This window comes from Aquarana catesbeiana, linkage group LG02, assembly GCF_042186555.1.
Source record: "Aquarana catesbeiana isolate 2022-GZ linkage group LG02, ASM4218655v1, whole genome shotgun sequence".
NCBI lineage: Eukaryota > Metazoa > Chordata > Amphibia > Anura > Ranidae > Aquarana > Aquarana catesbeiana.
Window position 1 is genome coordinate 72,101,691 of NC_133325.1, and position 10,430 is coordinate 72,112,120.

The 10,430-nt window shown below is 45.2% G+C and overlaps 1 protein-coding gene across 1 annotated transcript in view; it reads right to left on the reverse strand.

Moving 5' to 3' along the window:
* Window positions 1-10,079, reverse strand: part of MAML2 (mastermind like transcriptional coactivator 2) — a 262,658-nt gene extending 252,579 nt beyond the window's left edge. The window contains exon 1 of the mRNA XM_073613045.1: window positions 9,380-10,079. The gene's annotated coding sequence lies outside the window, so the exon portion shown is untranslated. The remainder of the gene's footprint in view (window positions 1-9,379) is intronic.
* Window positions 10,080-10,430: the final 351 nt, after the last annotated feature.

Genomic DNA, 10,430 nt, shown 5'->3' on the forward strand with positions numbered 1-10,430 from the left:
ACACCTTTCCACTGACCAACAACATAAGGCACACCTCTCCACTGACCACCAACATAAGGGACAAATCTTCACTGACCGCCAACATAAGGAACACCTCGACACTAACCACCAACATAAGGTACACCTATCCACTGACCACCAACATAAGGGGCACCTCTTCACTGACCAGTGGCCACCAACATAAGGGACACCTCTCCACTGACCACCAACATAAGGGCCACCTCTCCACTGACGAACATAAGGGCCACCTCTCCACTGACCACCAACATAAGGGGCACCTCTCTACTGATGTCCAATGCAAGGTGGACCCTTCTCCAATGACCATTAATGTAGGAGGCATGCCTCCACTAACCACCAGTGTGCAAGGGCAATTCTATACTGACCACCAACATAAGGGGGTACTTTTATACTGATAAACAATGTGAGGGACGCTTCTCTGCTAACCACCACCAAAGGACACCTCTCCATTGACCACCAACATAAGGGACATCTCTTTACTGACCACGAACATAAGGGACACCTCTTCACTGACCACTAACATAAGGTACACCTCTCCACTGACCCCCTATGTAAGGAGGAATGTCTCCATTTACCACCATCGTAAGGAGGAATTTCTCCACTGACCACTAACGTCAGGAGGAATTTCTCCACTTACAACCAACGTAAAGAGAAATTTCTCCACTGACCAGCAACGAAAGGAGTAATCTCTCCACTGACCACCAAGACAAGGAGTAATTTCTCCACTGACCACCAACCAAAAGAGGATTTTCTCCAGTGACCACCAACGAAAGGAGGAATTTCTCCACTGACCACCAACAAAAGGAGGAATTTCTCCACTGACCACCAACCAAAAGAGGATTTTCTCCAGTGACCACCAACAAAAGGAGGAATTTCTCCACTGACCACCAACAAAAGGAGGAATTTTTCCCTGACCACAAGTGTAAGGGGACATAATTTTTACTGTCTGTTCTTTTTTTCTGGTCAGTATTACATGTTTTTCCTCATTATTGCATAGAGAACCAATGTTAGAATTAGATCTACAACTTACTGATGATGCTAATGTACTGTGAGCTGAACATATATATAGTTTTTTTTAACAAGGATTCCTGGACACCTTTCATTTTTTTCAAGGGTTTCACAAGTGCTGCCCTAGAGGGTTCAATGCTTTTCTTACTGACCCAGTGCCATTTACCTCCTATGCTGCTTGAGGGTGCTCATAATCAAATGAAGCTTTTATCAACCTTTTTATCCTAGATGAGGAAACTTTGAAATAATCTTCAGGTATGTGGAACCCCTGCCAAAGCCAATTAATCGGGAGTCAATGGGAAGAATACTCCTCTCATAGGTGGTCCATAAGATGAATACCCTCCCTTACAGTGGCGAGCAGAACGCCACCCTCACAGATAGCTAAAAAGATCCTGGGTGTCATGCCACTGACTCTCCCAAGTGGCATTTGCTCTGAGCCCTATGTAGGCACCATTAGGGTCAATCAGCCACAGCTCAAGGAACCCTAGCAACACCTTGGGGAACCCTGGTTGGAGATGGCGGATGATACTTAGCGCCATCTAGTGGTCAAATGCAGCATTCTCCATTTTAAATCCATGAAAAACATTCAAACATTCAACTAGCACAGAAATAAGTTATACAAAAAATGGTGCGCTATACCTTTAATGAGTGAGCAACACTTGTAAGGAAAGAATGTGTGACAGGTATGTGCATAGAATATATTAGTAAGCATAAAATACACAAAAGAGTCCATAAAAAATTCTGTGTATTTTATGGTTATTAACATATTTTATGCACGTTTATACTTGTTGCGCTTTATTATTTTTTATTCACTCTTAAAGGGATAGTGCACCATTTTATGCATTATTATTATCCACTTGCCCTCCAGAAGATTTACCCCCCTTCCTGACCAGTCTATTTTTTGCGATACGGCACTGTGTTACTTTAACTGACAATTACGTGACACTGTACCCAAATAAAACGTATGTCCTTTTTTTTCCTCACAAATAGATCTTTCTTTTGGTGGTATTTGATCACTACTGTGTTTTTTATTTTTTGCATTATAAACAAAAAAAAGACTGACAATTTTGAAAAAAAACAATATTTTTTACTTTCTGCTATAAAACGTATACAATAAAAAAAGAAAAAAAAAAAAAAAAAAGTAAAAAAAATTGAATTTCTTTATTTAGGGCAATATGTATTCTGCTACATATTTTTGGTAAAACAAAATCCCAAAAAGCGTAGATTGATTGGTTTGCGCAAAAGTTATAGCATCTACAAACTAAGGGATATTTTTTTTTCCTACTAATAATAGCAGCAATCTTGCAGCGGACAATCATACACTAACTGACACTTTTTTGGGAACCAGTGACACTAATACAGTGATCAGTGCTAAAAATATGCACTGTCACTGTACTAATGACACTGGCTGGGAAGGGGTTAAACATCAGGGGCGATCAAAGGGTTAAATGTGTGTCTAGTTGGTTAAATTTAGAAGAAGTGACCTGTCGCAACCTTGATGTATCAATGGCATGCTTCCATCCCGGGTTATTATATGAAAAATGATAGAAGGGTTAGATCCTCAATGACATGCTTCATTTAAAGTCCCACTTTCCTTCTCTAATTGTTCATGTGTCTAGTTGGTGTTTTCTTACTGTGGGGGAGGTGCTTGTACTAGGGGAAGACATGGATCCATGCCCCTGCTTTGCAGGATCCATGTCTTCCCTGCTGACAGAACAGCAATCTGCCTTTTTTACATAGGCAGATCGCCATTCTGCCTGTGTACCGATTGATCGGCGGGTGCTGGCGGACATAAAGTCCATGGTGACCGCCCATCAGCTCCCCCTGTGAATAAATCACAGAAGGAGTGAGCCAGAGGCGCCTGCTACACTGAAGTGCAGGATCACGTGTATATATATATATACGTGATCCTGCACACAGCGGCCGCCCTGAAGCAGTGAAACTGCTATAGGGCGGGCGCTATACAGGATTTATATAGCGCCAACAGTTTGTGCAGCACTTTACAATATGAAAATAAACAGTACAGTTACAATACAATAAAATACAAGTGGGTTAAAAGGACCCTGCTCATAAGAGCCTACAATTTAATAGGGTGGGGCAAGTGGTACAAAAGGTAATAATTGTAATGCCGCGTACACACGAGCGGACTTTACGGCAGACTTTGCCCGGCGGACGGGATTTCGTCGGACAATTCGATCGTGTGTGGGCTCCAGCGGACTTTGTTTTCTCAAAAGTTGGACAGACTTAGATTTGAAACATGTTTTAAATCAATCCGTCGAAATCGAGTCCGGTGGAAAAGTCCGCCGTCTGTATGCTAGTTCGACGGACAAAAAGCCACGCTAGGGCAGCTATTGGCTACTGGCTATGAACTTCCTTGATTTAGTCCGGTCATACGTCATCACGTACGAATTCGACGGACTTTGGTGGATTGTGTGTAGGCAAGTCCGTTCATTCAGAAAGTCCGTCGTAAAGTCAGTCGAAAAGTCCGCCGGGCAAAGTCTGCCGTAAAGTCCGCTCGTGTGTACGCGGCATGAGGCTGATGAGGTGATGGAAGAATTAAAAGTTCAGTGGTTGGTTGGAGGTGTGATAGGCTTCTGTGAAGAGATGAGTTTTTAGGGCTCACCTAATGGTAGCCAGACAGATTGAGGTAGAGAGTTCCAGAGGATGGTGGAGGTTCTTGAGAAGTTCTGGAGGTGGGCATATCCAGGATTAGTTAAGTATTCAGATGGTTTGTGTGCAGCTTACCTTATTAGTTCTGGATTTCAGCACTAAGCGCTGAGTCTTTATTAATTCTCCCCCGAAACAAGAGTAATACCCTTTGTTTTTTGCCCCATTCACAAAGAACAAATGTACGGCACTTTTACATTTGTTACTAAATCCACCCCTAAACCCCCGTTCACATCGGCGCGATTTGACAGGTCAAATCGCATGTCAAATCAGAGCCTGTTGCCGGCAATAGGAGCGTCCCAATCGGTGCGACGCCAACTTTGCAGCGCCACACCGATTTCCAAAAGAGGTTCCTGCACTACTTTTGGCGACTTCGATTTCAATAGACATCTGTGCATGAACCCGCCCAGATGTCTTTCAAGTCGCCCTCTCGAAGTCGGACTGAAATGCGGCTTTGAAACCGTGCGAATTCAGATGAACTTGTGCGATTTCAAAGCCGTATGAAGGCGGGCTCAGTGATAGAGAGGTAACTATTTATAGAAGTCGGGGAGTGAGGATTTGATGATCTCCATCTGTAGTCAATTGCCATTTTGTAGAGAAGGGAAACTTGAATTTTTACTTGCTAGTTACAACAGATTATGTATGGCACAGATTAAAAAGAAAAGGTCATTCTTTAAAAGAGAAATTCTATTTTCCTGATGTCATTACTGCAATGTTTACCAAAAATTAATTCATGACGTCCCTCATGTTTTTCCACTATCCACTTCACCATCCAGGGAAAACCCACCCGGCTTTCCTTGCTACAGATGCTGCTCGGTCCTCGGCTCTGTGATATTTACTAACACCATAAATGAGGTTGGGGAGAAGTATGACTATAGAAAGCTGAGCAAAATATTTATCTGGAAAGCCAAAACAGACAGTTCCCCTGAAAAGCCCTCCGTGTGTAACCTGCAATCTTCTGGAGAAGAGCTAAATGTAGAAAATGGTGACTATTGGTCAAACCATCGTCCAAAACATTTCTAACTTAAAAAGGTGACATCCAGGCAGATACAGTGCATCTGGAAAGTATTCACAACACTTCACTTTTTCCACATTTTCTTATGTTACAGCCTTTTTCCAATATGTATTAAATTCATTATTTTCCTCAAAATTCTACAAACAATACCCCATAATGACAACGTGAAAGAAGTTTGTTTGAAATCTTTGCAATTGTATTAAAAATTTAAAAAATCCCATGTACATAAGTATTCACAGCCTTTGCCATGACACTCAAAATTGAGATCAGGTGCATCCTGTTTCCACTCATCATCCTTGAGATGTTTCTACAACTTGATTGGAGTCCACCTGTGGTAAATTCAGTTGATTGGACATGATTTGGAAAGGCAGACAACTGTCTATATAAGGTCCCACAGTTAACAGTGCATGTCAGAGCACAAACCAAACCATGAAGTCCAAGGAATTGTCTGTAGACCTCCGAGACAGGATTGTATCGAGGAACAGATCTGGGGAAGGGTGCAGAAAAATGTTGGTCTCAATGAGCACAGTGGCCTCCATCATCTGTAAATAGAAGAAGTTTGGAACCACCAGGACTCTTCCTAGAGTGGGCCACCCGGCCAAACTGAGCGATCGGGTTAGAAGGGCCTTAGTCAGGGAGGTGACCAAGAACCCAATGGTCACTCTGATGGAGCTCCAGCGTTTCTCTGTGGAGAGAGGAAAACCTTCCAGAAGAACCACCATCTCTGCAGCACTCCACTAATCTGGCCTGTATGGTAGAGTGGCCAGACGAAAGCCACCCCTCAGTAAAAGGCACATGACAGCACTTCTGAAATTTGCCAAAAGGCACCTGAAGGACTCTCAGACCATGAGAAACAAAATTCTCTGATCTGTTGAAGCAAAGATCGAACTGTTTGGCCTGAATGGCAAGCATCATGTCTGGAGGAAACCAAGCACCGCTCATCACCTGGCCAATACCATCCCTACAGTGAAGCATGGTGGTGGCAGCATAATGCTGTGGGGATGTTTTTCAGCAACAGGAACTGGGAGACTACTCAGGATCAAGGGAAAGAATAACGCAGCAATGTACAGAGACATCCTTGATGAAAACCTGCTCCAGAGCTCTGGTCCTCAGACTGGGGCAGATGTTCATCTTCCAACAGGACAACGACCCTAAGCACACAGCCAAGATAACAAAGGAGTGGCTATGGGACAACTCTGTGAACGTCCTTGAGTGGCCCAGACTTGAATCCGAATGAACATCTGTGGAGAGATCTGAAAATGTCTGTGCACCCACCTGATGGAGCTTGAGAGGTCCTGCAAAGAAGAATGGGAGAAACTGCCCAAAAATAGGTGTGCCAAGCTTGTAGCATCATACTCAAAAAGACTTGAGGCTGTAATTGGTGCCAAAGGTGCTTCAACAAAGTACAGTAATACCTTGGATCAAGAGCATAATTTGTTCCAGAAGCATGCTTGTAATCCAAAGCACTCGTATATCAAAGCAAGTTTCACCATAGGAAATAATGGAAACTCAGATAATCCGTTACACAGCCACTGCTTGTCTATGCAGTACCGCATGCGGCCAGACGTCTGGGGGCGCCAGAGACACTCGGAAACTCTCGGAGAGACTCAGAGACACTCAGAGGGTTTCCGCGTGTCTCCGAGCATTTTTGTTTTATGGCAACCAAACAAAAACAAAAGAACAATTGTATCTAAAAGTTACATATTTCATTTTGAAATGTTTAAGATCTTGTAAAATTAAAAAAAAAACAAAAAAAAACGATGAATTTTGTATACATGCTGGGTGGTACTCCCAAAAGGTTTTTTTGAAATCATTTTAACTATACAAGACTTAAAATTTTTCAAAATGAACCACTTGCCGACCACCTTACATAGGAGCCTGCGCAGGATCATGTGCTTAGTACGTGATCCGGGGCACTTTTGGGTAAAGAGGGGAGGGGTGCGCTTGCCGCTGGCACTGCGGCTGTGCTGTGATTGGACACAGCACAAGCCGCTCAGTGTGTGCTGGCCAATAGATGTCTGCCGGCACCCACTGATCGGTGAGGAGACACAGAACAGAACTCTGCCTATGCAAATAAAGCAGAGCTCTGTCCTGTCTGCGGGGGTGTGTTGGATTTTGTTTCCCTGCAGAGAACGCCCCTTAGTAAAAGCAGCGCACACAGTACACATAAACACTGGCTAGGCACATATTTAACCCTTTGATCGCCCCAGATGTTTAACCCCTTCCCAGCCAGTGTCATTAGTACAGTGACAAATATATCAATTTTATTTGGGTACAGCGTTGCATGACCGCGCAATTGTCAGTTAAAGTAACGCAGTGGCATATCACAAACAATGGCCTGGTCATGAAGGGGGGGGTAAATCTTCCAGAGGTCAAGTGGTTAATGATGAATAAAGACGAATGATTACTGATCGCGTTTTTGCCATAATTCGTCATTCCTTTTATTGATCTATTGGGTTTGAAGTTGTAGATGGAGCAGCACGTTCTTCTCATGTTTATTTTCTTTTATTTTGTGCTTTGTCTTCTTACACAATTTTATTTTTATACTCACCCTAAGGGCCGGCGCACACCATGAATCGCAAAGGAACGTGCTGTGCATTCCTGTGCGATTCACATGCGACCCGCGCAGGGGGGGGGCAGTGCCATTTCAGCCCAATGGGTTGAAATCGTCTACTACTTTAGAAAACGCAGAGCAACCGGATGGCACGGTATGTCGGTACGATGCGATTCGGCGCAGGCAAACACCTGCATTTGGGTGTCGTCAGCACTTGTACCCGCTGCAGATCACAAGCGCAGTGCGTTGTACTGGACTGCATCTGGTGTGACCTTAACCCCTAAAGCCATTGTGCAGGAAACCCGCATTCCGTGAGCGTTTCCCGCACTGCGTTCTGGTATGAACTGTCCCACAGGGCTGAGGTCACACCAGATGCAGTCCAATGCATTTTTAGGCCCGGGTTCACATTGGTGCCATGCCAGACATGGCATGAGATTCGCACCGCATTTCTGTGGAAATCACATGCGATGCAAACTCAGCCATACAAACTGTTGCATCACATTCGGACTAAACTCATGCAGGACCCGTTTTTTTTTTTTTGTCCGCACTGGAATTGGATCGCATGAGTGTTCACACCCACGTGATGCGATTCCTGTCCGAATTCACAGTTTGCACTGCGATCTGCCAACCTATCTGGAGGGGGGGGGGAGTCATTAACTTTGTATTGACACCCTGCAGTGCTTTGCAGAGGGCAGTGTGAACTCCCTGCGAGTCGGGAGCGATGCGGGAACCCGCATAGAATTTGCAGGATTTCCTGCATTGCACAAGTATGAACCGAGCCTTATTCTGCATCAAAAACGCATGGCACAGCGTTTACCATGGACTCCAATCTAAGTCACACCAGTGCAAGTCAAACAAAATTAGTAAATGTATTTTTTTCTGTATGGAACGCAACTGGAAGGTGGCAAAACACATAAAAAACGCACTGGAACGCACATATCAACTGAGATGAAGAAAAAAAAAAAAAGGGGGGAAAAACGCAGCGGCACGTGCAAGCAGAAACGCACCAGAACGCAGAAATTGTGGTGTGAACCGGCCCCAATAATTGTATTATTATCTGATCAATACCGATGAGATAGCCAGAACTTCCCTCCTGATCGATTTTAGATCAGATTACACCCCCCACCCCGGCCAGGAAATTGTTGATCGGCAGCGCTGAGATTGGGTCGCCGATTGTATTTATTGATCGATCGAATTATGAAGTTGCATGGTGGAAATGGAGATATGATTGGATGACTTATGAGCGTCTCCTCCAACTATTGATGAAATCCCACTTCCCCGTGTGTGACCGATTGATCGGATGTGAATGGAGATGGAAGAACGAATGTACGGCGGCCATAGGTGGACGCTGTGCGTTCCAAGGGAGCGCCCCCACCGATACTGGGACCCCCAGAACTCACTCCCCACTCCATATGTAGAAGTTGTCATTACACCATGATGGTAGTCACCTGTACCCCTCCTCCATGCTGGGAGTTGTAGTCCCCTCCCCTCCTCCATGCTGGGAGTTGTAGTCCCCTCCCCTCCTCCACGCTGGGAGTTGTAGTCCCCTCCCCTCCTCCATGCTGGGAGTTGTAGTCCCCCCTCCTCCTCCATGCTGGGAGTTGTAGTCCCCCCTCCTCCTCCATGCTGGGACTTGTAGTCCCCTCCTCCATGCTGGGACTTGTAGTCCCCTCCTCCATGCTGGGACTTGTAGTCCCCTCCTCCATGCTGGGAGTTGTAGTCCCCCCTCCATGCTGGGAGCTGTAGTCGTCTTCCTCCCCCATGATGGGAGTTGTAGTCCCCCCTCCTCCTCCATGCTGAGAGTTGTAGTCCCCCTCCATGCTGAGAGTTGTAGTCCCCCCTCCTCCATGCTGGGACTTGTAGTCCCCTCCTCCATGCTGAGAGTTGTAGTCCCCCCTCCATGCTGAGAGTTGTAGTCCCCCCTCCTCCTTTATGCTGGGACTTGTAGTCCCCCTCCTCCTCCATGCTGGGAGTTGTAGTCCCCCCTCCCCCATGCTGGGAGTTGTAGTCCCCCCTCCTCCTTGCTGGGAGTTGTAGTCCCCCCTCCTCCTTGCTGGGAGTTGTAGTCCTCCAGCCCCCTGTAGAAGTAATGATGTAGACTATGGGGTGTCACCTACCTAGTGGCAGCGATCAGATCTGATAGGAGATCGGTATATTGTAGTGTAATGCTCCCTCCAGCACGGCTGAAGCCCGATCTCCGGCACACTCACACATCGGGCTGCGGATAGAACTTTCCTCCCTCCAGCCTGCAGACACCGCCGAGCCCCGGATCAGCCCGACCCGCGGACACTGCACAGACCCTCATTGTGTAGACTGGGGAGCGCCGGGGGAGCACTCCTACTCCCCCTACCGCTACAACCCGGGAAGTGCAGCTCATGGCAAAACACTGCTGAGAAAAGCTCATTGAGGTGCAGAGGCGCCCTCTGATGGCCAACAGTGAGAATACAGCAGAAAGAAATTTGGTCAAGTTACTTTTATTAAAAGGTATAACTAAAGCCAAAACTTTTTTTTTGTTATAATCCCTATCAGTTTTTGTTTTGTTTTTGCCATATGTGTCCCATTGGGGAGATTTACCTCTCACTTCCTGTCCCATCATCAAAAACAGGAAGTGAGAGGAAATCCCTGCAAATTAAAGTATAACTAAATCAAACCCTTTTTTTTTTTTTTAAAGATCTGGAGAGAGTGGAGTGTGGATTGTGGATTTGAATCCTTGTCAGTTTTTATTACTGTCTGTGCCCACATTAAACCACTTGACCTCTGAAAGATTTACCCCCACCACCTGACCAGGCCATTTTTTGTGATTCGGCACTGTTATTTTACCTGACAATTGCGCGGTTGTGCGACGCTGTACCCAAATAAAAACCAAATAAAATTGACGCCCCCCCACCCCCACAAATAGAGCTTTTTTTTGGTGGTATTTGATCACCTCTAAAGTAAAAAAAAAAAAAAAACGCAAAAAAAAAAAAAGAGACAATTTTTCATCAATTTAGGCCAATATGTACTCTGCTACATATTTTTGGTTAAAAAAAAATCCCAATAAGCGTAATTCTCCATGGCATAGAGTCAATGAGGTGCTGGAAAGGTTCCTCAGAGATTTTGGTCTATATTGACATGATGTCATCACACAGTTGCTGCAGATTTGTCGGCTGCACATCCATGATGTGAATC